Source organism: Misgurnus anguillicaudatus, chromosome 16, assembly GCF_027580225.2.
Source record: "Misgurnus anguillicaudatus chromosome 16, ASM2758022v2, whole genome shotgun sequence".
Classification (NCBI taxonomy): Eukaryota; Metazoa; Chordata; class Actinopteri; order Cypriniformes; family Cobitidae; genus Misgurnus; species Misgurnus anguillicaudatus.
The window spans coordinates 3,137,718-3,163,891 of NC_073352.2; the positions used below are offsets into that span (position 1 = coordinate 3,137,718).

The 26,174-nt window shown below is 37.8% G+C and overlaps 1 protein-coding gene across 3 annotated transcripts in view; it reads right to left on the reverse strand.

Moving 5' to 3' along the window:
• il1rapl2 (interleukin 1 receptor accessory protein-like 2) overlaps nt 1-25,724 on the reverse strand; it is a 282,978-nt gene extending 257,254 nt beyond the window's left edge. For 2 of the 3 annotated variants that reach the window (XM_055177737.2, XM_055177738.2), the window contains exon 1: nt 24,945-25,724. The gene's annotated coding sequence lies outside the window, so the exon portion shown is untranslated. The remainder of the gene's footprint in view (nt 1-24,944) is intronic. The other variant, XM_055177739.2, reaches the window with a different exon arrangement.
• Nucleotides 25,725-26,174: the final 450 nt, after the last annotated feature.

The window sequence follows — 26,174 nt, forward strand, 5'->3', positions numbered from 1 at the left end:
AGTAACTATGCTAATAGTTGTGTAAGTAGTAAGTTATTATTTGTTGAATTTTTTAAAACATAATAAAAAAATTTGTTGAGTGTTTTGTGGCAGCATGCTTTATGTTTAGTTATTGTTTTATATTGCTTGTGTTTTATAGTGCCTTCATTGAAAGGATGACAAAGAAGGGTGACATTTTGCCTCACTTGTTGGTATGGTTTTGCTACTCAGTATAGGAAGTATTTATAAAGACAAGAGTGTTAAAGGCGGAGTCCATGATGTTTGAAAGCCAATGTTGATATTTGAAATCACCTAAACAAACACGCCCCTACCCCAATAGAATCTGGACCTTCTGTTGATAGACCCGCCCCACACATACGCAACCCGGCATTTGATTTGATTTGATTGGCTATAAGTGTGTTTTGGTAGTCGGCCCGTCTAATTTTCCAAAGCGTTTTTCAAACATCGTGGACTCCGCCTTTAAATAGGAAAAATTTAATTGTGACTGACAAAAAGCATCCTATGGCCTCTGCCTTTGAATTAATACCATCAGGACGATAGTAGTCACCTGTTGTACAAAAAACAGGTCTAAATTATTCCTTATATCTCAAGCATTTTTTTCTAGTGATTTAAAGATGACAACTGTTACCCAGCTGGTTTGGTCAAATACTGGTTTCATTTAGCTATTGCAGTTTACCTTGACTCTTCTGTAGTTCAATTGTGTACTAAGACAGAGATGGAAAATTAAAAGTTGCAATTTTCTAGGAACTATACTCTTATTCTAGCATAATAATCAAGGACTTTGCTGCTGTAACATGGCTGCAGCAGTACACGATGTTTAGCGCAATATTAATGGTCTAATCAGATTAAATGGATTATGCTAAGCTATGCTAAAAGTAGTACCGCCAGACGCGGAGATCAGCTGAATGGATTCCAAAATGTTAAAAATCAAATGTTTAACTTTAGGGGAGCTGGAAAATTAGCATATTTTCAAATAAAAGTGTTCCTTTAAAATTAGTTCCCTCTGAAAAAGTCAATAGGCCTTTTCCTTCATAGGATTTTGGATTATCACAAAAATAAGCTCTGTACTCAACAAAATTTTATGATACTTAAACAGAATTTTTATTATTTTTGAAGTAAATGCATTTACTATAGAAACAAAATGCTTACCATAAGCTATAAGCGAACTACACCACGGTCACTCAACTCCAACATCATCACTACCAAGCTTTCGACAACTCCTTCACACTTTATTAAAAAACATTTAAAAACAGGTTCACTGATACTCTGTGCTTTAATCTTTTTAGGAAATTGTGCCCAATGTTGCAGTGTTTTTGAGATTTTCATGTGTGATGACGTTTAAACGTTCCCAACAATGTGTGTAGTCCAACTTGTTACCAATTGCCCTTTTTAACATTTGTTCTCAAAGTTGGTGTGTTAGAAGCAGGAAAAATTGGCAAGCGTAAGGATCTGAGCGACTTTGACAAGGGCCAAATTGTGATGGATAGACGACTGGGCCAAAGCATCTCAAAAAATTCCAGCTCTTGTGTGGTGTTCCTGGTCTGCAGTGGCCAGTATCTATCAAAAGTGGTCAATGGTGAAAGGGTCATGGGCGGCCAAGGCTCACTGAAGAGCGTGGGGAGCAAAGAATGGCCGTGTGGTCCGATCCAACAGGCGAGCTATTGTAGCTGAAATTGCTGAAAAAGTGATTGCTGGCTCTAATAGAAAGGTCTTGTGGAATCCATGCCTCGATGGGCCAGGGCTGTTTTGGAGGCAAAAGGGGGACCTACACAATATTATGCAGTTGGTCATAATGTTATGGCTGATCTGTGTATTTTGAGGTATAATCTTGCTATGATGACGTTCATTGGGATACGATTTTCAATTTAAACTGCCAGGATTAATTGTATTTATATTACACTTTTAAACTGCCAGGATTCATTGTATTTATATTACACTTTACACTATTCAGGCATTCAGGGCAAAAAACGAATCATTTATTTATAATATGACATGATAAATAAACACAGCATACAAAACTCATGTCATAGAATGGTTACAAGTGTCAGCAGTATGTAATAAAAACTTCCTACAATGACAAACACGTTTATATTAAACCAGAAATAAAACATTTAAGGCAAGCGTAAGGATCTGAAAGCCTTTTGTTAGACCACTTTTTCCTTTGTCATGCTCCTTGTCAATCTCTCCCTTTGCTCATGCTTGACCGTGCACACAGGCACTGCTCAACATACAGTAAAGTGCTGCATAAGCATTGTTGCAAATTTCTAAAGGCAGAGTTATAAATAGGTTATTTGCATTTTAAGCGGGAATAGAAGATCGGGTTAATATCTGTTTGGCCAAGACTCATTTATGTGGTCGAATGTAGCCTAGTCAGATTTACTTTCGGAGAGATTTTTTCTTGACTGATGAACAATAAACCATTGAGAGCAAATCAAAAGTATCTGAACTTTGAAATGACAGGCACTGTTAAGAAGCTAAGGTCCATGACATAAAATTACCTCAGGTGTTCAATGCTAATGCAGTTGCTGTTAAATTCACTACTTAATGCTTTTTATTCTACTACATTGACTATGCCAAAAGGTAACATATTAGATTACACAAACAACTAGATTCCCTTCCGCCTTGACTAGGTCGTCCAAACAAAACAAAAACAAAAATTGCTGCACAAAAGGCCGTCAAGTGCATCTCTATTCTCCACGCTTTACACCGCGAGCATGCACACGCGCCACACGGCCAAAATGAGAAGAAGGCCCTGTCCCAAATGGCGCACTTCATGTGGACTTTCGGTCTCGTGGACTTAAATTGCGCGTTCTCACTTAGTCTACGAGTCCGTAGGGTGTCCCATCTGTCATTTTTGGGCTTTGAAGTGAGCTCATCAGCACCTCCTTTGCCCCCTTGATGTGGTCTCCGGCGAAGCCCGCACTGCAGCAGGCTTCGTGCACTTTACCAACCCAGAAGTCCTTTTGCGAAAGAGCAATCAGACCAATCAGACGACAGAAGGGAGGAGTTCACACTGACGGGCAACTTCTCTACCTATATCCGGTGTGATGCTCGAAGTCTGTCCCAAAATACGACTCCGGTTCACCTACGTGGACTCGCATCAAGGGTCCCTAAAGTCTGGACTACTTGATGTCATCAAAGTGTGGACTCTGAGGAGGACCACAAGTCCGGAGTGTGCCATTTGGGACAGGGCCGAAGTGGTCCGTCATGTTTGAAGGATAGCAAGTTGATAAAACACGTGTCCGTGAGAACTGTAAGTGGACTTATGTTTTGGGTTTATTTAAGCCTGTTATTGTATTAGTCTATAGTTCTTGCAAATTTAAAGTATGTTAGCTAGTGATTTTTGTTGTTTGAGCAACCTGCTAGCTAGGTTGCACGTGCCTGTTGATTCGATATAATTGTTGAGCCCTCTTGCTCACGTTATTTATGTGCATTATTTACACGCTACAGTAGTGATTAATAGTGGGACGTGTACGACCCGCCCCTTGGATTGCCACACCCCCTGCCATGCCCACCCGCCCAACCCTACAACCTTAACTAACACATTTTCTGCAGGAAACCATGAACTGTTTAGAGTTATGCAAACGCGGCATGTTAAGGACTTCTGCTGGTTATACCCGCTGTGTAAATGCAACAAGAACAGCACATTTTTACATTTAATGACATTGTGAACAATTACAAGTGTTTTTAATAAAGAAAATATGCAATATACGTTAATGCCATTGGACGTAAATGATTTGAGCAAGTACTGTGCCTCGCAAGCCAATTAGCATAAAGTTATCATTATCGTTCGGTAATGTGGACGCTAATATAATTATCGTTATAGTTAACGTTATAATGTGAACGGCCCTTAGGACTTTTTCTATGTACACAAAAGGCCTATTTCTCTCAAATATTGTTTAAAAATCTGTCTAAATCTGTGTTAGTGAGTGCTTCTCCTTTGCCAAGATAATCCATCCACCTCACAGGTGTGCCATATCAAGATGCATGATTATTACACAGGTGTGCCTTAGATTCGGCTAATGAAAAATGGGGGCAAATTTTTGTCAGTGTATTTAGTGATTTAAATACACATGCTGGCTCTGTTTTGTCTGCTTTCAAAACCAGCTTCCTAAAAATGTCACTTTATGGTGACAGATGCAGAAACAGATAACACGCACAGCCCCCACAAAACGTGCTGCTTATGCACAAAAGTTTACACTCACAATTGATTTAAAAGAGTTTGCAAACGTTACTATTTTGTTTTAACAATAATGGTGCGCTAAGATATTAAACACAAGAAAATATATTATAATACAACTTAAAAAAAACTGAATGATTGTTTATCAGTTTATCTGATTAAATCTTTTAGATAAAGGGTTGAATAGAAGGTCTCCCAGCATGCACTGGTCTCTTCACAGTGAGTGCACCAGCGGCTGATGACAGCCCACACATACTCATAAAAGAAAAGCAACACTTACTATTACAAATGTCAATCACTTGATTAGTAGCCAGGAATGATTATAGTGCGAGTGTAGTAATTATCTCAGTCGTGCCTCTGAAGCCATTGAGTGATAAACACATCTGACCCGAATTACCGCTGAATTTTGTTGCTGATTTTACATATTGCTAATTACAGGTCTGATGAATGATTGTTCCTTTCCACCGATCTGAATCATTTTTATATCCAGCGGAAAATTACACATACCGCACAAATAATTACAGGATTTCATTTCTACCAGTGTTTTCTTTTGCATAAGCTACGACATCATAAATCATCTGTGATTGTAGAAATGTTGTGTTATTGTGATTTACCTTGAATGTTAGATGAAATGCATGGTACTCTACTTTGTTTATAATTCAAGAGCTCTTTTTTTTCTTTTTGAAGTGTGCTGTGCTCTTAGCTTACAGGTCTTTGGTAACGCACTTTCCGGCAGTATAGCACACTAGGATCTCTATTCAGGTGACAAAAGTACACTGAAGAGCCACTCTGGCACTATTAAGCCAAGTCTAATAACATCACAGAAAGCAACTGCAGTCAGCTGGCTGTTCAGCATGAAGATGGAGATGCACCAAATCTGTATTTGTAATAATAATGTCATGTTCCTGTCACCTCTGTGAGCCCCTTTCTCTTCTTTAGTGACAGGATCGTGACACTCTTTTGTTTTGTGTCAGAGCATACTTAGATCTTTGTTTTTGTGTGGGGTTTGGTTTTGGTCTCAGGCCCATTTCAGAAAGGTGGTTAAGTGAAAACTATGAGTATGTTAACCCTGAAATGAGGAAAACTCTGAGTTTTCTGTTTCAGAATGGGAGATATGCTAACCCGAGACAGCGGGGTAAGTCAAGCCTGTTTCAGATGGAGAGGTAACTTTTACTCAAGAGTCTGTTTCTGGGGTAACTTACTCTGTTAACCTAACCTGATCGTGACTAGGTTTTATTCAGTAAACCCTGAGTTTATGGCAGTCTCCTCCCCTTTTTTAAATGAGTAGCATGTTTATGTATCTCGTTAGTTCATTTAGTACATTTATTCATTGCGTACATTTGAAACGTGTTTTTGTAAGGAAATAGTCAGAGAGAACAAAACTTTGCAAAAAGCACAATTTTTTTTTTATTGGGAGTGGACACAATAAAAAAGACACTTTAAACCTTTGAATGATGTATAAATCATATCTGTATGTCCAACATCGGCAGACTTTGGGCAGTGATAAAAAAGAAGAGGATCAGCGCCTGCGCCGCAGCCAACCCCTGAATGTAAAATAAAGAAATTTTTTAATCAAACTTTTCTGTGCTTAGTCAAGTGCTTTTTCCTCTGTCATGCTCTTGCACACTGAAGCTCGTGCCGGACCATTACATTAAAATTGTGTACTTTTACTTGAGTAAAAGTACATTAATATACCACCTAAATATTAAATGTTAAACAAAAACATGTATTTATGAAATGTAATAGAGTAAATATTATGATGCTTAATATGCTTTGGAATGTATGTTTTCCAAAGAAAAACACTGATAAAATACTAATACTTGAAAAAATACTTTTAAGTAGAAAGTAAAACCTCTGCTTGATCAACCCGGACGACGTTGGCATGAACGATCAATTTACTTCTCTTTTCTGTGTTTTTTGGCAGTCTGTAAAACGATAGCTCTGAATTCTTGTTAATCTGTTAGTACAGTCTATCGCACAACAGCTGTTTCTCATTTAGACGCATTTTCACCGTGTTTTTGCTGATTTCACACTGTACTCAAATTCTGCCGCTCTGTCTTTTGCCACTCAGTGGGCGTAACCGCAGTCACTCTTGCCAAAGGTGACGTCACGTGCATATCCTCTATTGCATATAATTGTTGCATATAAGAGTCATTGCAAGTTTCCTAAGGAAAAGTAATGATGTCAGATCTGATCAGAGAAAATGCATGAAGTGACCAAGTGTACAAATGCCCTAATGTTTGCTGGAATGTTAAAGAACTCTTTATTGTTAATTAATGTAAAATTACTATTGTAAAAATGTATGAAAAAGTTATGAAAATGTAACTTTTGCTTTGGTGAATAAAATGGCACTTGCCCCCTCGTTTTTTTTTTTAGCCAAATGGATTTTGCATGCAACCTCAAAATCAATGAAGCGTCCATTAATCTGTTACTTGTCTTTTAATTTGTTTAATATGCAAAATATTATTAATTCTGTGCTGCATCCTTGTCACTTTTTTCAGAGATTTTTGCCATTTTGATAATGTTTTGATCATGTTACATTACTTTATTCTGGCGGCAGCTAGGCGATGCACTCAGTGCAGTCGCAGACGTCATCAACGTCTGAGTGCGCTCACGAGCTCTTTGCTGTTGCTGTTACATTGTGCTATCTGGGAAATTAAAATGTGCAAGAAACGCTCACAACATTTCCAAACCCCAGTACGGTAATGTGCAGTTAACCTCTGTGTAGAAAATGTATGGTGTAAAATGTGACCGTCTCATCGTTATATTAGTAGTAGAGATTTCTAGATTCATATTCTTGGTACAACGCCAAACTTCGCCAGAGTTCACGGGGGGGCAGAATCACACATGCTCACATATGAGGTAAAATTGAATGCAAAAATTATTTTATCTAAAAATATTATTTTGAATCACTATTGAACATTAAACTCAATCACGTGGCTCTAGCTTATGTCATTTTCGTTGTTTGTATACTTTATGGATTTAAAATTACATTAATTTTATAGGATGCAGTTATTGTACAAAATGCATTAATGACACTATTAAACAAGTCATAAAACGTAAATAAACAACGTGTCATTTCATATGTAAATATGATGCCAATATGTAATTATTCCGATTGAATAGTATTTGATATAAAAGTTAGTCAACACTTTTATTTTGGAGGTTTTTGCATGAAGGCAGGGGCGCTCAAATTGTTAGAAATGTAAGTGCCACGGAAGAGACTGAAAGCCCTATTTTTCGTTTGATGTCTGTGTATGCACAAATTTCTGTGAGCTATGCACACTGTGCCCCCTTAAAAAAGTTGGTGCATGACGCCCCTGCTAGTGATGATTTTAAAACAGACACGGTTCACCTGTACTACCTATTTTTTGTTTATTTCTGTTTATTTTTGTGTAAATTACAGCACAAAGTAAATTCCTTGTGTAACTTGACAGTACAGGCACTGTTTCAGAGAGGATCAATTGTTTGCCAGTCCAAAAATTTAAAAATAGCCAACAATTTCCACTGGGTTACTTTTTTTCACGTAACATTAACCATAAACATAGCTGTGATGTTAAGACTGCGTCTTAAGAATGAGTCTGACTAACTAGCGATTAGTTATTATTTGTATTTAAATTAAACCAATCTACCTTTCTGATCAGTCTTGAAGAAAAAAATAAAGGTTTATGCAACCTTCATTCTTCTGACCTTATTTATCTTTTCACAGTCTCTTACATTCATAAATAGACCTTCTAAATATTAATACGCCTCTCACTGGTTTATTCTAACAGTACACAGGCCATTTAAATGCTAAGTAGACTTCTCTTTTCCAGCCTATTTGATTATGACCATACACTGATCGGTTGAGAATCCATCAACACTGGATTTGCACTTGTGAAACTTAATTATAAATGTCAGCTTGTAAAATTCTTTCAAATAAATCTTTTCATTCTCAGTTTATAGCTATTAGCATGTTCAGTCAAGTGTGGGACTTTATGCTAGCTCTTTGTGATTTATCTTTACACAAAAAGTCATTTCTGGATCCACAGTGTGATTCTTACACAATAATACATAAACTTTGAAGGGCTAAACAGAGTCATATTAATTGTATGTCCAGGTACTGGAATTGCTATCCACAGGTCTTGACGAGCCCGACATTTTGATTATCATGTCAAGGAACACATGTGAGTTACCAGCCCACTTCCTAAACCAGTCACACATTTACACAACAATCAAATTTAGCTCATTTCCACTTGGTTTTAGGTCCCAAGCACAGGCCACAAAGAACCTCATTCATTGTAGCAGATTAGAATTTCTTCTATGCGAACATGAGTGTGCTCTTTTCCCTTCCGAGGCCGAGGGAGTTGACGGTGATAAATTGTGGTGGCAGAGGCTCAGCAGTACCCACGTGGGGTTTGGCACCATCATCTGTTCTCATTTAGCCAGATATTTGCTGAAGAGCTCTGCGACACTCTTGTATTGGAGACTATGAAGATTCCCTCCTGGAAATGGGGTGGGTTAACTTTCTCTGCTTTACCCTTTCCTCCGCTCACCCTTGCTCTCAAATCTAGTATTGAGCTTTTATAGATATATATAATATAATAACTATGTTAGTTATTAAATTGTTTTGCTGTAACCACTTACAAATTACAAGGTTAACAGGTGTTTTTCTGTGTAAGATCAATTTCTCTTCAGTGAACTGTGTTTTCCGACTTCCTTTTCTTTTGTTTGAACTTGAAAGGTCAAAGTTCAGTATCCATAGAGATGTTCCCCAGCATGGCCGGGTTACGTTTGAACTAGGGATGCACCGAAATGAAAATTCTTGGCCGAAACCGAAAACGAGGAAACCAAGGCCGAAAACCGAAAGCCGAAAAACCGAAATAAATTATGCCAATTATTAGTACTACCATTGCACTTATGGTATTATTGTGTGTAATAGAAATGGAGTCAACACACACAATTTGAGAAGAAAATTAAGCCAAACAGCATGTGGCATAAACAAACCCAACTTCTGTTATATAGGCTATCTGCCTCACATCTGGAAAAACCGGTGAGTAGGCTACTAGTTACACATCAGGTTGTTAAAAGTTAAACTGTTTGTTTAATTAATTCTTTGGTGCTGCTTGTTTGCCATGCAGTATGCATTTAAAAACTGAGATGTGCTAGTTGTGGTTTTGTTTTAACCTTAAATCTTACAAAATGCTGATAAAAAAATGATGGCATTTTAATGCACGTTAAAACCCCGAATGGATCGAAGGCTCAGTCAAATATGAATATCTTCTTTATTTAGTCTGACATGTTTTTGTTTAGAAAGAAAATCATATTTAGCCTACCTTCTCCGGCGAAACCCGTTTTTCTCATTAATACCAGCTGCAGAAAAAACTCTGCTCTGTTGTTATCCAGTAAGAACAACAAACGGATCTAACAAATATATCTGAATTTAATATTATGTTACATTATTGCTGAGGGTGCAAAGTTACGAGCTTAATTAAACAACACTTCACAAAACGGAGCTATTGTTTGCCGTTACGGCATTTGCAGTTATCGGGTTCGTTATAACCATATCCACAGATAAAATAAATGTTCTCCGTTTCGCTTTCCATGTGTGTCTCGTCGTGTCGTTTTAACCACAAAATAAACTAGGCTAAGGAAGCTAACAAATCTCTCATGATGCACGCTGATGCGACGGCGGAGAAGCACGTCTAACACCCGGCATTAAAACTCTAATCACTTAAATGAGTCTGCACTCTGAATTACCAAAACAATCAGAAATACACACATATTAATTTTCGTGTCTATTTTATATTAAAGTCTGTAAAAGACCGTACAGGTGAAGTGAAAAAGGATTAAATAAGCAGTAGCCGTAATGCTGCGGTGGCGGATTAAAAACATTTGAATATTATTTTTCCCCATTCTAATTATTATTGCAGATCGAATATTTGACCATTCGTGCACATCCCTAATTTTAAAAGCAATCATGTTAAATGTCTGTTATTCTGGAAGTAAATCTAAACGAATGTTTAGTCGGAGCTTGTGAAAACTGTACACAAATGCCCAGAGAAAATCCGCGGGTTTGGACACAAACATTACGGTCGTGGGCGGGAGTGGAACTCACAGGTTGCGGAGGTCCTGGTGAGAAATTCGGTGGACGCGGGTTTAAGAGAAATCTAGTCCACACCGCAGATATGTTACTTCAGACAAGCACGTGCAGATCGCGGTTTCTGTTTGCGTCATCACATTATTTCGGCCGTGTTTTTTCGGTGATAAAAGTCTTTCGGCCGAAAACCGAAAATCCACTTTTGGGACATTTTCGGCCAAAAATTTTCGGTGGCCGAATATTCGGTGCATCCCTAGTTTGAACTCTAGCACAGAGGCTTCATTTGCATGAGCGAAATTTTCAAATTACAATAGTTATCATCCGCCACATTTATCAACATGTGATAATTTGTACAATGACACTGGCAGCATATTAAAAAAACCTTAACCTTGTTGTAAGATGATATTTGTGTGTGGATCTGCAACAAGTGTACAGTTTCACTGTTTTTACAATGAATAAAGTAAGCAATGTATTAGAGCTGCATGATTAATCGTTAAAAGATCGTGATCTCGATTCAACCCCCCAAACGATCTTGATCCAGCGTTTCTACGATTCAGGTAATTATATTTTCAAGAAGGAAAGATGCAGTTCTCGCAACAACATGCAATCACTTTTTTCAACACGCAATCACTAACAGCTGCCGCGATGCATCTTGACGTCACATCGGGTATTGCGCAAGCCAGATGTGCTTTTGCTCATGTTCGCTCCACCGGTAGAGCGGATGCTTTCTCCGAGAATTTAGAAAAAAAGAAACAGAAACTAAATAGAATGATTGAGGCATGTCAATGTGCAGGTGTGTCTGACAAGAACCTGATGTTGTTTTAGTACCAAAAAGATGATCTTATTCCAGATCTTATCCCATCCGAACAGGTTTTAAGCACAGAGGCTGCATCCAAATAACCACACTTGCAATCTTTGCACTTGACCACTTACATGAAGTTTTCTTGTTTTTGGCCCAAGTGTTTTAGTGGGCGTGAAGATCCCAAGCGTGCATGTAGAATTATTCACCTGATGGGAGACACTTAGCAACTGTAAAAATGTCATTCCAGGGAGTGGCAGCAATTAGGGTTGCCGCGGTGACAGAATTTTCCCACCGGTTAATTGGCGCATCACAAACCCGGTAATCCCGGTATCACAGAGTGGAAGGGGCTTATAAATGCGCATGCAGAGGTGCACATTTTACTTTCACTTTTGAATTACGCAACTGTTTAAATGCAGTGCTTGTGTACGCTGCCTTAAATTGCGTATAAATTTGTGTGCAATGCGAGTGCAGCAGCTGGTTTAATGAAGTGCTTGAGTCAATGTGCGCAGGTAATTCTCACAGAACCCCCCAGTCCCAAGCAGAGCAACCGGCTACTTCTCCATAAAGCGCTGCTTTAATGATGAGTTTATTATTTTTCTTGATGAAAAACACAACAACAAAACGATCTCACTTATATTAAACGTCATATATGTATATTATAACAAAAATGAGTAAGCGCGCGGCTTCTGCCATCGTCTGGTCAGTCAGCTCGCCTCGCACACTGACAGAAATAAATGAAATCTGACACCGGCTGCTCTGTGACGTGACGCACGTTCAGCTCCGCTGAATTCAGGCAGCAGACACATTCAGTTCTTAGTGTGTTTGCTCTCTCTAACGAAACTAAACGATTTAATTACACGAATATATCAAAACGACGGTGAAAGACGGTGTCGCGGTGGGCAAGTGATCTAACCGATGAGAGGCTGAAGCACCGGTAATCACTGTTTCACCGACTATCGCGGCAAGCCTAACAGCAATTTGCACAAAAACGTATTCGCTTTTTATTTAGGCTACCTAAAATATATATTTTTTAAAAGTTTTTCTTGAAATAAAATGAACACATAATCACTCTGAAATGAACATTTGCTGAACTTAAAGATTATCTACATTTATCTGAAACTTTCAGAAGCAGAATTCTTTGCACCTGTAAAACCTAATGTTAAGGGGTTGTAAATCTTTAAAATAAAAAAAGTTTCTTAGACTCATGATCTTCATTTTAAGCAAAAGAATCATGATTCTCATTTTATACAGAATCGTGCAGCTCTACTATGTATGATAAAGAGGAATTCATGACTGAAGAAATGTAGTGCACTTAATGTGAGATAGTGGTCTTACTTGCTCCATCTTTCTTTGTGGACAAATCTTTCAAGAGAACAACTTCTCATTTTTAATGCATTGCCTTATATTTTTCATTCACTGAAGTCTCTTCCTCATGTACTGAACACACCCTTCCTTTGGGTTGAAGAGATGCTTGCAAGCTATCTCTTCCTTTCCACTGTGTTGTTGTGTTTGAAAACCTGGCTTTCCATATAAGCCATGCAAAGTAGTATAGCATCAAATCAGCTAGGCAAGGCATACGTGGCTGCAGGTTCGGCTGGTTAATCCCTGCACACTATGGCAGTGCTGCAGGCAGACTAGGCAGACCTGCTAAAAGACTTGTTTGACAGCTGTTGATCTTCACTTGGTTAAGGAGTAGGGCTGGGTAAAAATATCGATTCATCAATGCATTGCAATTATTTGTTTCTCAATTCAATATTGATTAATCAAATCCTATGAATCGATTCAGCCCACCGGCCAGTGGCGGCGCTGTGGGCAACACTCTAGTGAAAGTGTTCAGCGTTGTACAAGACGCGCTTTACCAAAACAGCATGATTTCGATTTACATTTCTATTTTTCTATTTAAAACAGAGCCCAATTGGTTGCTCATGGCGACCCAGGTCACTCACTTTAGTGACACCAGCCATTCCCCCACCCCCTTCACTTTAGTCAGTCGCTCAGTTCAGGTGGCGGCAGTCACGCGGTTTCTTCACAACATTTTTACACCTGACATTAAGACGCGCTTTGGTATAAGTGGACGAGAGAGACACATGACATTCCTGTTTACATTTGGTGTTTTTAACCCGTCTCTTTTGTCCACTTGCGAGTTGTTAACGCAACCGGAAGAAATGACGCGAGGCGGAGAAAGGACGCGTTTAAACTGGCGAGCTGTGTGGGAGTAGCTTCTTGTTTTGTTACTGAACATGCTCATTTCAAAGCAATTAATTAAATAAGCTTGCCCAACTTTACACCCTCGCTAAATAATTTTTTTTATAAAAGTTTAAAGTCCCGGCAGAACACTGTGGGTTCACGTCATAAAAACGTTGTGCAGTTCATTAAACATAAGCCTACATCAGTATGTTGTCAATAAAGCATTGTCATCTTAACGTTAAGTTGCTTATTAATTTGTGAAGTACATAACTTACTATAAAGTTAATAAACAAAGACTTTTTTGTTTACTGTTTTGTACACTTATATCAGAATAATTTTGAATAATAAAGTTTATTGTTAATTGTTAAACACACATGCCTATATAACATATCTTTGTCACGTAATTTTAAGTGTTTGAGCACCACATTTGTGAGTGATCATTGCAAAAAAAGTATTTATATATAGTATATTCTGTTAATGTATATAGTGTATTATATGTACAGTAGCCTACTGTAGTATGATATACTGTAGTATATGTGAACTGTACTATAATATACACATAAAGAATATCGGCCGATATATCGTTATCAGTCTTTTTTTACTCCCTAATATGTGTATCGCCCCCCCAAAAAATGCATATCGGTCGGGCTCTAATTTAAAACGGCGTAATTCATTGTAGCGAGCGCTCTAGAGTTGTCACATATATGCTAATCGGCGTGTGACGTCATCACGCCACAGTCTCTCAAAATCCTGTGGGAAACATTATAAAAATATCAGGGAACTACACTAACCTTTTCCACTGGTGGCACTTGCGCTACCAACTTTTTCAGTTACTGGCGCAAAATATGATTTGGTCGCACATATTTTTTTCAAGTTATATTAAGGCGCTCTGGTTAATAATGAACAATAATGAAACTGTATTGCATACAGATATGCTTTTTATTTTACTTGCCATCTTTTAAACCATATGCCGCCTTGTTTTCTTAAACGTTGCAGTCAGTGTTTCCCACAGATCTGAAATTTACTTCGTGGTGGTAACCGGTAAAAAGGGCAATCATTACCCACTGACAAATAATGGTCTACTATACATATGACGAAGAACTAATAATGTGTGACACAACACAATACTTTGATTTATTGAAAATTAATATTAATTTCACATTATATTTCATTAATCTAAACACTCCAAACTTTCTTTGCCATTAACAAAGCTGACACTGTTTGTCAAAGCACCACGAAAACACTTACTGTTTTTGCACTGATATATGAAGCAATTAGACCCCTTTTATCAAACTCAATATAATACAATACTATGTATAGTATATTAATAGACAGTGCAGGTCTATAGATTATAAATGTGACTGATGTTATAATGGTAATAATTTCTATTAAATAGGCACTTTTACTGCTTCTGCTCTCTTTCTATTTCTCTCTTGCCGATTTAAAAAGCTTAATCCACTTATTATTTCAATAATATTATTCCACTTATTTTATTTTCAAATCTACTTGCTGTCCCGGTGACAAACTTTACATTGCTTTGCTCGTTTAGTGCAATGGGCTTGACATTAGCACTGCTTTTTTGCTACAATCTGTGCAAACTTAATATGGATATGGTTTTAGAAAATATATGGTTTATTAATAATAAGATTATTAAAAACATGTGACAAAGAAAACGCAGCGCGTGGTCGTAACAAGAACCATCGCAATAGAAACCGAAGGCACGCTAAACTGCACTCGAGCTTTAGCGCGGTAGCGCTCATGGCCGTTTTCCGATCGACTCGGGTTATAAACTCAATATTAATCAGACTTGGGACCCAAAGTAATTAAACTAGGACCTAACCGGACCCGACAGACCATTTAAAATATAAACCCGGAACCATACGGGTCCCGCGTCCTCAGTGAAGAAAGACCTCTGAAGAAACATGGAAGACACTGCGCTTGCGTCGCACCCAATTCATTGAGAAACAGCTGAGCACGCAAACGCACACTAGGGAGAGACACGACGTGCTTTCACGCAAAATGAAGCCAACGTGTTGATGGCTCAGAGCACGTTATAAAACGTATTCTTAAAATCCACATTTATGTTTTAATAAATGCTCTTAGTAAATCATAGCATATTGTCTAAAACATTAGGTAGCACATTTGCGACCCATTAAAAATTAGGGTCGCAACGGCAGTTCAAACGGTCACATATGCGACCATTTTGGTCGCAGTGTAGCTCCCTGAATATACTCAGGTACTCAATTACTTGTCTATTTACTTATTACTGAATCGATATCGAAGCAAATAAAACAATATTGAATTGAAACCTCAAGAATCGAAATTGAATAGAATTGTGAAATTCCTAACAATACCCTGCCCTATTAAGGAGCTCCATCAGGCCACAGATCTCACCTTCTGTGCCACCATGCCTACGCCCATTGATATTGGCAAACCTATGGCAGGCCTGGTCACAAAAAACTATCACTGCTATGTGTATGCAGGTGCAGAAGGGTAGCGTGGCTGCTTAAACATCTCATACAAGACCCCTCTTGGTGCCATCAGGGTGTGCCTCTGATAGACCCGCCACTTTCGGTGCTTCAGTAGATGGAGGCACCTGGCAACCTTCCGCCCCATCCTTTTATGCCTGCACAACCATCTCCTGCCAGCTCTGTTTCAGGACACCAGACAGGTAGACAGGATGATACCTCTTTTCCGTCTATATGAAGCTTCTGCCAGGCACACTGCAATAGGTGCTAAACTCAGTAGTGAGTGATTACAGCATTTAGTTTGCCTCCCATCCTTCTTGATTCAACAGAAGTGTTGGCCCAGGGTGTCCAAACCCTACTAGACAAAGGGGCCATAAAACATGTTCCCCTGTCTCAGAGGGATTTGGGCATCTACAGATGGTACTTTATATTGCCTAAAAAGGCATGGGAACTGCATCCAATTAGATCTAAAGGACACAAATCAAGATTTTGACAGAACACAGGTCATTTTTTTAGTTCGCTTTTTGGGATGAAACTGAACTTACCAATAGCAAATGCTTCCATTTGACCTGGCCCCATCACCCCGCATCTTCACAAAATACGTAGGTGCAGCCCACTGCATCCCAGGGCATCAACATTTTGAATTATGACCAGCTAGTCATGGCCAGATCGGAGGAGCAAGTAACACAGCATTGAGATTTTACTTTCATAAAAATAAAATCCTGATAGTTTACTTACCTCTACCCAAGTTGTTTATGTCTTTATTTGTTTACTTGAGAAGAAATTAAGTTTTTTGAGGTTTTTCTCATTTTAAATCTTTAGACTTTTTTGGAACCCAACAGTTTACAGTTTCAATGCAGTTTAAAAATGCAGTTTCAATGCAAATTGAAAGGGCTCTAAATAATCCCAACCGAGGCATAAGGATCTTATCTATCGAAATGATAAAAAGTACTTTTAAACCACAACTTCTCGTCTTTCAATAGCCATGTGACGCGCCAGTGTGACCTTACGTGTTTGCGTAAGCACGTCAAAAAACAAAAGTTATCATAGAGCCATGGGTAAAAGTTTTTAATGTTTTCCTTGTGAGATTGTTTAGCTCTCTGTGACATAAATAAATACACAAGGTGCTTAAAAGAGAGTTTGAGAAGCTGTATCTGTAGTAGGGATGTACACGAGACTTGAGTACTCGAATACAACAGCAGTGATCAGTCATGAAAACGATGATTGTTTGGATCTAAAAATATATTTTTTTAAGAAAATTCTTTCTTTGCTTCTGATTGGTTATGCTGGCATTTCGGACAGAAACCTGAGATTTGATTGGTTAGCATTGCCAGAGGTTACGGTCCAGTCAAGACTGGAGCACAGCGGGAATGGCTTTGAACATGTGCAGCGATGTATGGTCTCACTTAAAAAAAAAAACTTGATGAAAATAAAGTCAAGTACTAGATGTGCTACCATCTTAAATTTAAACACAAAATGTCAGGTGACGCCGGACAGAAAAGTCAGACAACAATTAGAGATTTTGCTGTCAGACAGAAATGCGACACAGGCAGGGCAGAAAAGGTTGACGCAGCTCATCACAGAAATGTCAGCTAAAGATTTACTGCCTAAAAGTTTTGTTGAAGGTGAAGGTTTCAAAAATTTAATAGGTTACATTGAGCCCCAATATACTGTCCCGTCGCCAAAACAATCACTGCAAGGATGGATGCTCTTTACAAAAATTATGCTTGTTCACTAAAGGAAAGCCTGTTGAAACCAGCGCAAGTGGCTATAACTACAGACGGATGGACCTCGCAAACCACCGATTCATATATAACGGTAACCTGTCATTACATATCTGAATGGGAAATGCAGAGCGAGGTTCTAGAGACACAACGTTTCAATGAAAGGCACACAGCTGTGAACATTGCCAGCTACCTAAAGATGCCACAGAAAGTTGGCTGTCAAGCTCCGAAAAGTGATCGCTTTTGTGCACGACAACGCAAATTCTCAAAGTGTTTGGGAATCATTGCTGTGTTTCGCACACACCCTGCAGCTAGCAATTTTAAAACTGTTATAGCTGCGAGTAGCCGTTTAGTATCACATTTTCATCACAGCACAGTTGCTACAGCCGCGCTTAGGCAGAAACAGCAACAGCAAAACATACCGAACCACAAGCTTATTCAGTACTGTCGAACACGGTGGAATTCGGTGTGCGACATGTTTGAACGCCTTTTGTAACAGCGATGGGCTGTGTGTGCTGTTCTGTCCGATTGCAATGTTACAAAACTTGCAGATCCAAGGACAATTGAACTGAAAGATGAGCACTGGCAAATTCTAGAAGAACTAACAAGTTCTGAAACTATGAAGTCTGCCACAACTACAAAGTGCAGTGAGACACATGTTTGCATTTCAATGGTCCATCCAATCACACACAGCCTCATCACCAGACACCTAAACACGTAGAGTGGTTCAGTGTCTGAATTTAAGACAGCCATAGCCACATCTCTGAAACGGCACATAGTTGTGGTTGCTGATGAGGATGCTGAGAAAGTGTATCTGCCTCTGATTGCAGCAGCCTTGGATCCAAGACACAAACATCTCAAGTTTCTTGAAACAGAGCTTTGGAAGAGAGTAAAAGGAAATCTAAAACAGCTTTGTGAAACAATCCCAAATCCTGTTAGACCCATACAAAGTCATCCAGAATCAGCAACGGCACTCGACACTCTTTTCAGAGAGGATTACGGCACAAGTGATGTTTGTCCACATTACACCGAAATCGAAAACTACTTCAGGGAGCCATGTATCTTTGTAAACCAGGATGCTTTGCTGTGGTGGAAAGTCAACGAGCCTCGTTTTGCAAAGCTAAGTATCCTTGCTCAGCGGTACCTGGCTATTCCGGCAACATCCGTGCCAGCAGACCGCGTTTTTTCACCGCTGCTCTAATTGTAAATAGACTCCGCGCTCGACCCTACACCTGAGCATGTAGACCAACTGATTTTCTTGAATAAAAATATGTAGTCTTAATGTTAAGTTTTAGCTATGGTTAAAAATATAGCTACATGATGTTTTTTGTGTTAAGTTTAAGCAGCCCCATTAAATTATGCTAGCTCAATTTTATTTACGTTAACAGTCATTTCATTGAGAAGCACTGTTTATTCACAGCAAATGTGATGCTGCTGAAGTAGGAAAGTTGGCGGTCAAGTACCGAAAAATGATCGCATGTGTGGACGATAGGGTTGTTGCGGTGACAGAATTTTCCCACCGTGATGGGTTTATTAAAACACAACAACAAAACGATCCCGCCTATATTAAACATCATATATGTATCTTATAACAAAAACGAGTAAGCACGCGGCTTCTGCCATCGTCTGCTCGCCGCAGTCTGACAGGAATAAATGAAATCTGACACCCGCAGCCGCTGCTCTGTGATGACGCGCGTTCAGCTCCGCTGAATTCAGGCAGCAGACACATTCAGTTGTTTTTGCTCTCTCTAACGAAACTAAATTTTATTTTTTATTTAATTACAAGAAAATATCAAAACGATGGTGAAAGACGGTGTCGCGGTGGGCAAGTGATCTAGCCAGTGAGAGGCTGAAGCACCGGTAATCACCGGTTCACCGACTATCGCAACAAGCCTAGTGCACGACAACGCTGCTTACAGGGTTCTAACAAATTCTGTTTGGGAATCATTGCCCTGTTTCGCACACAGTTAAATGTAATAAGATGCTCTGTTTTCCTGTTCTTTAATTTGTTATTTGTTGAATAAAAATAACATATAATAGAAAGTGCAATGTCTTTACTTCTACCCACAATAGCAAATGCAGAATCATTTAAGGAAATATAAATTTCTTCATTAATCTTTTGTCATTTACCAATACATGCTGTTGTTAGACTAAAGTAACAACTCAATAGAAAAATCACATTTTCGTTCATAAGTAGGGCTGGGTACCGAACGTCGATACTTTTATGGTATCGAACGAAAAACTCCGATACTTTGAGTATCGAAAAATTATTTATCTTTCGGTGCCAAATTTCGATTCCAAGTTGTCTTACCAATAGAGTTAGCGCAAGTATGGCCGTGTTGTCTCCGTGAAAGGCACGTCAACCAAAAAGGCGCTTCTCCTAAAGTGACGAGAGGTTTCAATTTAAAGCACGCGCGCAGCCTGTGTCTCTGCTTGTTTTACTCGCGCCTGGTTCCGCATGGCAAGACTTCACGCGCGCGTCTCCCACAACAATCTCGACAAGGTTTTTAAACTTGACCCACGCGTGCAGCTTGTGTCTTTCAATGCTTATGAAATACTCGCGCCTGTCTCTCCACATCGCAAAGCCTTCATGCCCTCACCTCCCAAAATGGACGATGCATTTAAACCCTTTTTTTTTACAGTATATGGTTTAAACTTGACGCACACGCGCAGCCCAACACTGCTTACAAGCCTGACTCGTTATTTTAAACAAACTAAAATTTAACTGGTTTGCTAATTTCACTTGAATGAAATGACATTGAACGCATTTTCTACTCATTTTAAAAATTCCAAATGTATTTAATATTTTCATAATTATGAAGTTGAGTATTACAAAAAACAAACATGCATACAAATCTTCCCAGTAAAACTCAGTCACCCATTTAAATATTTTAACTTGTTGTCAAAGTTGCAGCTATAATGAACCCACTTATTTAAATACTGTTAGTCCAAGCTAAATACCATTTTACATTTCATTAAAATACAGCAGTGTTAATTATATTCTTAATTTCTTTATTTTTGTTTCCTTATTTTATCGTTAGGAACCGGTACCGAAACTGAGGTATCAAAATTGGCACCGGATCAAAAGGTTTTAAACAATACCCAGCCCTATTCATAAGAAACTACAAAATATTAATCGAACAAATGTATACAAATAATAAATTAAATATACACTGCTGTAATAGAAAGTTGTGATTTTTTTATGCTGCCTATGTTTTAAACTGAGTTGTTGCAGAAAGAGTACATCCACCAGTAAGTTATACTTTCTGGTTAACAGTTAGCACTTTTAAGTTTACATGCATTTTGTGTAAAAAAAATAAAAATTTTACAATGATATTTATTTGCATTTTGTAGGTATGTGATTAATTTCATATAGGATGTGTCATACAGAGAGCGCTTCATTTTACCAGTGTCCATTTAGTCTTCAGTTTCACCTAACGCTAATATTTATTTTAAATGTTTTGTTTTCAAAAACATTAATAGTGAGTTTTAGTAATCTTACAGGTTTAATGCATCATATAGGATGCGCGTCAGTTTACTGTGTTTATTAACCATTTAGTTTCACTTGCAGCTATTCCTCCTAGAGTACTCCTTTCTCAAACCTATGGATTTATCAAAATGAAAAAAATGAAGAAAAAAATGCAGACAACTAGCAGCCTGGTGACTGTCAATCATTGATGGGACATCAAGCTAGGTTGAACACTTTTAAAGGGAAAGTACACAAAACAAAACACTGTTTTTATCAGTTCCTTCAGGTTCGTGCCCCTCACTGAGTTTATTATAAACAATAGCTTGCAGATGCAATGTCTGTAGTGCATTCTATGTACAGTGTAGTGAAATGTCTGTGTTATAACAGAAGTTTAAAACAGTCAGACTAATTAAAAAGGAGTTTCGTACAATCTTAATCGATTATAATGGAGTATCTCTTCCTCTGTACTATTTAGTCCTACCTTTTTTAATAATTCATAAAACAGCACTAAAATAATTAATAAAGGCTTGTTTTGTCTGTGTATCCTGTAAGATATAGCGTGAAGTGGAATGTGATTGTGAGCCAGGCTTTCACATCCAACATCTGTGCCTGTATGGAGTTTTATCTCTGCCACATTTATGCGCCACATAGATCACATTTTGAGCACATTTTGAGAATTTTGCACGGACAAGAACCGAGATTTGTGAAGAAATATTCGTCCTGCAAATAAACAAGTGCTCTGTGTGAATGAAAATGCTTGTCTAAATGTGTTCAAACCCGCCCTTTCATCTGCGCAAAGATCTACTTGCCTGCTCTCCTGCTACCCACTCTGCGAGCGTTAATCCTTCAGCTCACTCTCTCAACCATAGACATACAAGAAATAACTAGACCACGAGTTAGCTGCTTTGCTCAGCCGCTGTGATGGGTAGGCCTGCCACGATAATGACTATATTGACTTATCGAACAATACAGTAGGTAAACACAACGTCAGTAGTTTTTAGGGAGTGTTATTACCAGTGTTTACAAGAGTGTTTGTTGGGAAAAAAAACACTTTTAGCCAATCGCGATAGCTTCTGTGTACGCTCAAAATGTGATCTTGTGTGCGCATAAATGTGGCAAAGTTAAACCTCCATATGCCTGAGCTCATAAATGCACTACAAAATAAATAGTTTTCAACATAAACACTCCAAAATCAAAATCATGTGGAAAGCTGTCCCAAGAAGAGTAGCAGCTGTAATAGCTCCATACTAAACTCCTTAAAATCTTTACATGAATGCAATGTCATTAAAGTACCACAAGGCGCTGTTCATTTGCTGACTGCAGGGTTCTGAATTGGGTGTTAATGTGCAAAAAGGTTGGTGTAATAATGGTGTAATGAGATACTTTTGTTTATAGTATGACACAATAACTTAAATGTATGTAGTTGGTTCAAATTAACTAACTAAATGAAACAAATGTAATTTTAGTATCGTTGTCTCGAGCTAAATCTCTTGTGTGGTAAAGTTTTTTTTTTTTTTGGATTAAGTTCATTAAACAAACAGTTAAAATGGGATGTCAGCTTATTTTAGATCACTTTCATACAAATAGAGTTGCAGAATAAATCAAGTTATATCTACTCACAGTTATGCTGTATTAAATTCTTGGTATTTAAGGATAAATTGAATTCATGAATATTTTGTACTCTAATTTAATCATTTCTTTCACATAACAAAACCAGTTAATGTAGATGTTACCATTTAAATACATTTCCAAACTCAACTGAGAAAAAGATTTTCAGTAAAAAGCTGATTTTGGATAGATATCTGCTTATTTTGTATTTATCATGTCAATGCACACTTTGTTGTGTGCTTGAACAAAGCCTTTTAGTATTTAACAAGTTTTGACATGGCAGTTCTCATCATAGTAATCAAAATCTCTCTACATTAGCCCGCATCAAATTCAAGTCATTGCTGCTTGCATACAAATCGCCACTGGCTCTGCGGCGGCCGGCATACCTACAATCCTTCTTGCACATTTACACCCCATTCAGAACCCTGCAGTCAGCAAATGAACAGCGCCTTGTGGATTCCTTTCAAAAAGAGCCCAAAATTACTGTCCCACTCATTCACCTTCACTTTTCCTTATTGGTAAAATGATCTTCCAAACTCTGTCCAGTCAGCTTCATCTCTCAGAATACTCAAATAACATTTCAATATCTTTCTGTGAATATTTACAGGAACATGTTAACGCCTATATGCTTAACCTCTTCTCTAAGAAGCGTTGCAACCTTGTATAGCACTTCCCACATTTTGTATAGCACTTCCCATCAATGCCTAAATATAAAACAAAGGCAATTTATTCATGCCATTTCATTTTAGAGGGAGTAAAAGTACTGTGACCATACTATACAACTATCACACATCTCAAAACTTTCATTAACAAGAAGTTAGAAAACTGTACATGGGACAAGCTCTTCCGCTTTCCTGTACCATGAACCTACTTAATGCATTTCTTAATGCATTTATCAGCAATAAGGCAAACGCCTTAAACCTTGTGTAATTCAGTGTCAGTAAACAAGACTAGGCAGCTATAAATCAGAAATGAAATCAGCTGCAAGTTGCGTGAATGAAAAATAAAAGAAATAAAACCAAACACCTTGTAATAACTGTTTACTTTGCTTACATAAATATTAATATAGGCATCATATTTTGGCAAAAGCGACATGTAACCAAATTCAAGTTTATTTTGTCTAGTAAAGGGTTACTCATAGCCAGAATGTTTATACCTTCCTTACAAATCTGTTACTCATTTAGAGCTGTCACACACATTTAAAGCACACAATTGTATGGCATGTACAATGGTTAATCTGTGCAAAGTGTACAACATAAAAGAATAATGCAGAGATGGAATAAACTTACAAGGATAGACTTGCACTTCTCTGTTATACAGAATGTATAGTGCTGAGGTGTTTTGTTGAGGAAGTGCAGTCCAAACACCAAGACATCTGACAGATTTACGTGTAAATTGATCATTTTAAAAGTTTCAGCCCACAGAAACATACAGACACAAAACAGATCTAACGCTGGAGCAAATGGCCTGTTTCTGTTTCTAAATGCATATTAACATTTATATTATTCACAACATTTACTGTCATTTTACATTACCAGAAAGGCTACCTCATAAAAGCAAATCGCAAAATCATATAAGCAAAGCCAGGGCACATTTGCCAGCGCACAGAAAAAAACTTTAAATTACATGTAAAAAAGACTTTTTACACCTCATTTTCACAGAATGGATAGGCATAACATTAACAAAACTATATTATTCAGTCATGACCAGAAACAATTATTATATACAGGAAAAGGTTAAATAAACAAATTATCCATGATGTGTGATACTGTATATGCAAAAGTAAATAAATGTACCACAGTTTGCCTAGTGCTAAACACTTGATGTCATTAAAAATCATGCATAATGTGTCTATAATAAAAAGGGTTTAAGTGTGTAGTTTATATCCCTGTCATTTAATTTGTCAAAGGAACCTCCACATATACAAAACTTAGCACTAAATTTGCCATGGGGACCAGTTTTCGCCATTATATTAATAATACAGTTATATTGTAACATAAATCCATAAACTTCAACGATTATAGGGACTCATAACAAGTTTTCGTTGTACGAATATACCATCCGAATGGTTTCTAGCAAAAATATAAAATTTAAAGCTGAATAAAACCTGACCACAATAGGTTACACTAACAAAAGTAAAGTGTAAGTTACACTCCAGGAAAAACTGCACAGTTGTACTTTACCTCGGTTACCATGGTGAATTTTTATAGTGCCATTCGGTCGTATGCGTTTTTTCATGAATATACATACATATCCATATAAAGATGTGTATTATTCATAAACATCAAAGCATACGACCGAATACAACGTGTGAATATTTAAAACGGAGTGAAACACTACGTTACCCGAGGTTAACAACACATAATGATGCATAATTAACATCAATGACAGTTTTACAATCTAGTCAATAATTAGTTTGCCACTTACTGGATGTCGCTGAAGTGCTTTTAGTTTCCGCACGGATGATCTCTGTGATTTTCCACAAATTTAAATCAGATACGTTTCGTGAAGAATTGGTTTTATAAAAGCAGAGGAACCAGCAGCGAGTTGACACGATTCGAATCGATATACAGACAAACACTATAGGCTATCGTTTACAAAAATGACGAAAAGTAATTTAACAGATGAAGAAACACTTTCTGTAAAGTCTGTGCTGTTTGTCATTTATCATCTGCTCGAACTGTTAGTTTGAGCATCCGCATATAACTTCCATCCCCATCACCCTGCGCCTGGAAGATATAGAGTTGTCCCTTCTCTGCGTTTATCCCTTCTGAAGACACTTCCTCTGTCCACTGGAAGCGCCTCGCGTGTATTTCATAAAGAAGATAACTGACCGAGAGTTAAGTCTCATCACACATGCAACTACAGGGGTTTGTTCGCAAAGGCACACTACCATATTACTCCTACTAGGAATGCAGTATACAGTAACCGAATCGTCTTTAAACCGGCTCTTTTTGCTGATTCGATCAAACCGATTCGCACAGTGTTTGTTAATCGCTCTGTGAGGATAATTTTAAAAGTAAAACTATCAGGTGTGTCACACGCAACAAATACATATCAAAAACAAAGTCTGCATGTAATTACAAACAAAAATGATTTAAAATGAAATTTAAGCGATGACGTCTGGAAACACTTTCGAGTGTAAACGAATTGGTGAGCGGTTCTTTAAACAATGCGTCCGAACGAACTGATTCGTTGTATCGGACTGCGTATGCTAGTCTGTTCTGGAGCACTGGAGCTGTTCTTCAGGACCACCGACAACCTTCAATCCGGGGGACTATTTTGACTTATAATGCTTCGTTTAATAACCATTGTAAAATATAAGTTATATTTGTTGTTTATATTATGAAATATGTATCATTTGTCCTTTTTTTTTTAAACAGTTTGCTAAAAGTATTGTTACAGTGGCATTATTACAAGCGTGCCTCCCTTAGCGCCCTCTTGCGGTAAATTAATAAAACTTCTAAATATTATAGGACACATTTTGATAATAATTGAATAGTAAGCGCCATGATTTATCAATTTAGGAAGCAGAATTAAATATAGAGATGAAGTTTACATAGTTAATGAAATTAAATTAAAGTGAATAAAAAACTTATGTAATATGTGTTTATAAGTTTTTAACACTACTTCATTATTTCTGACAATTTGGACTCA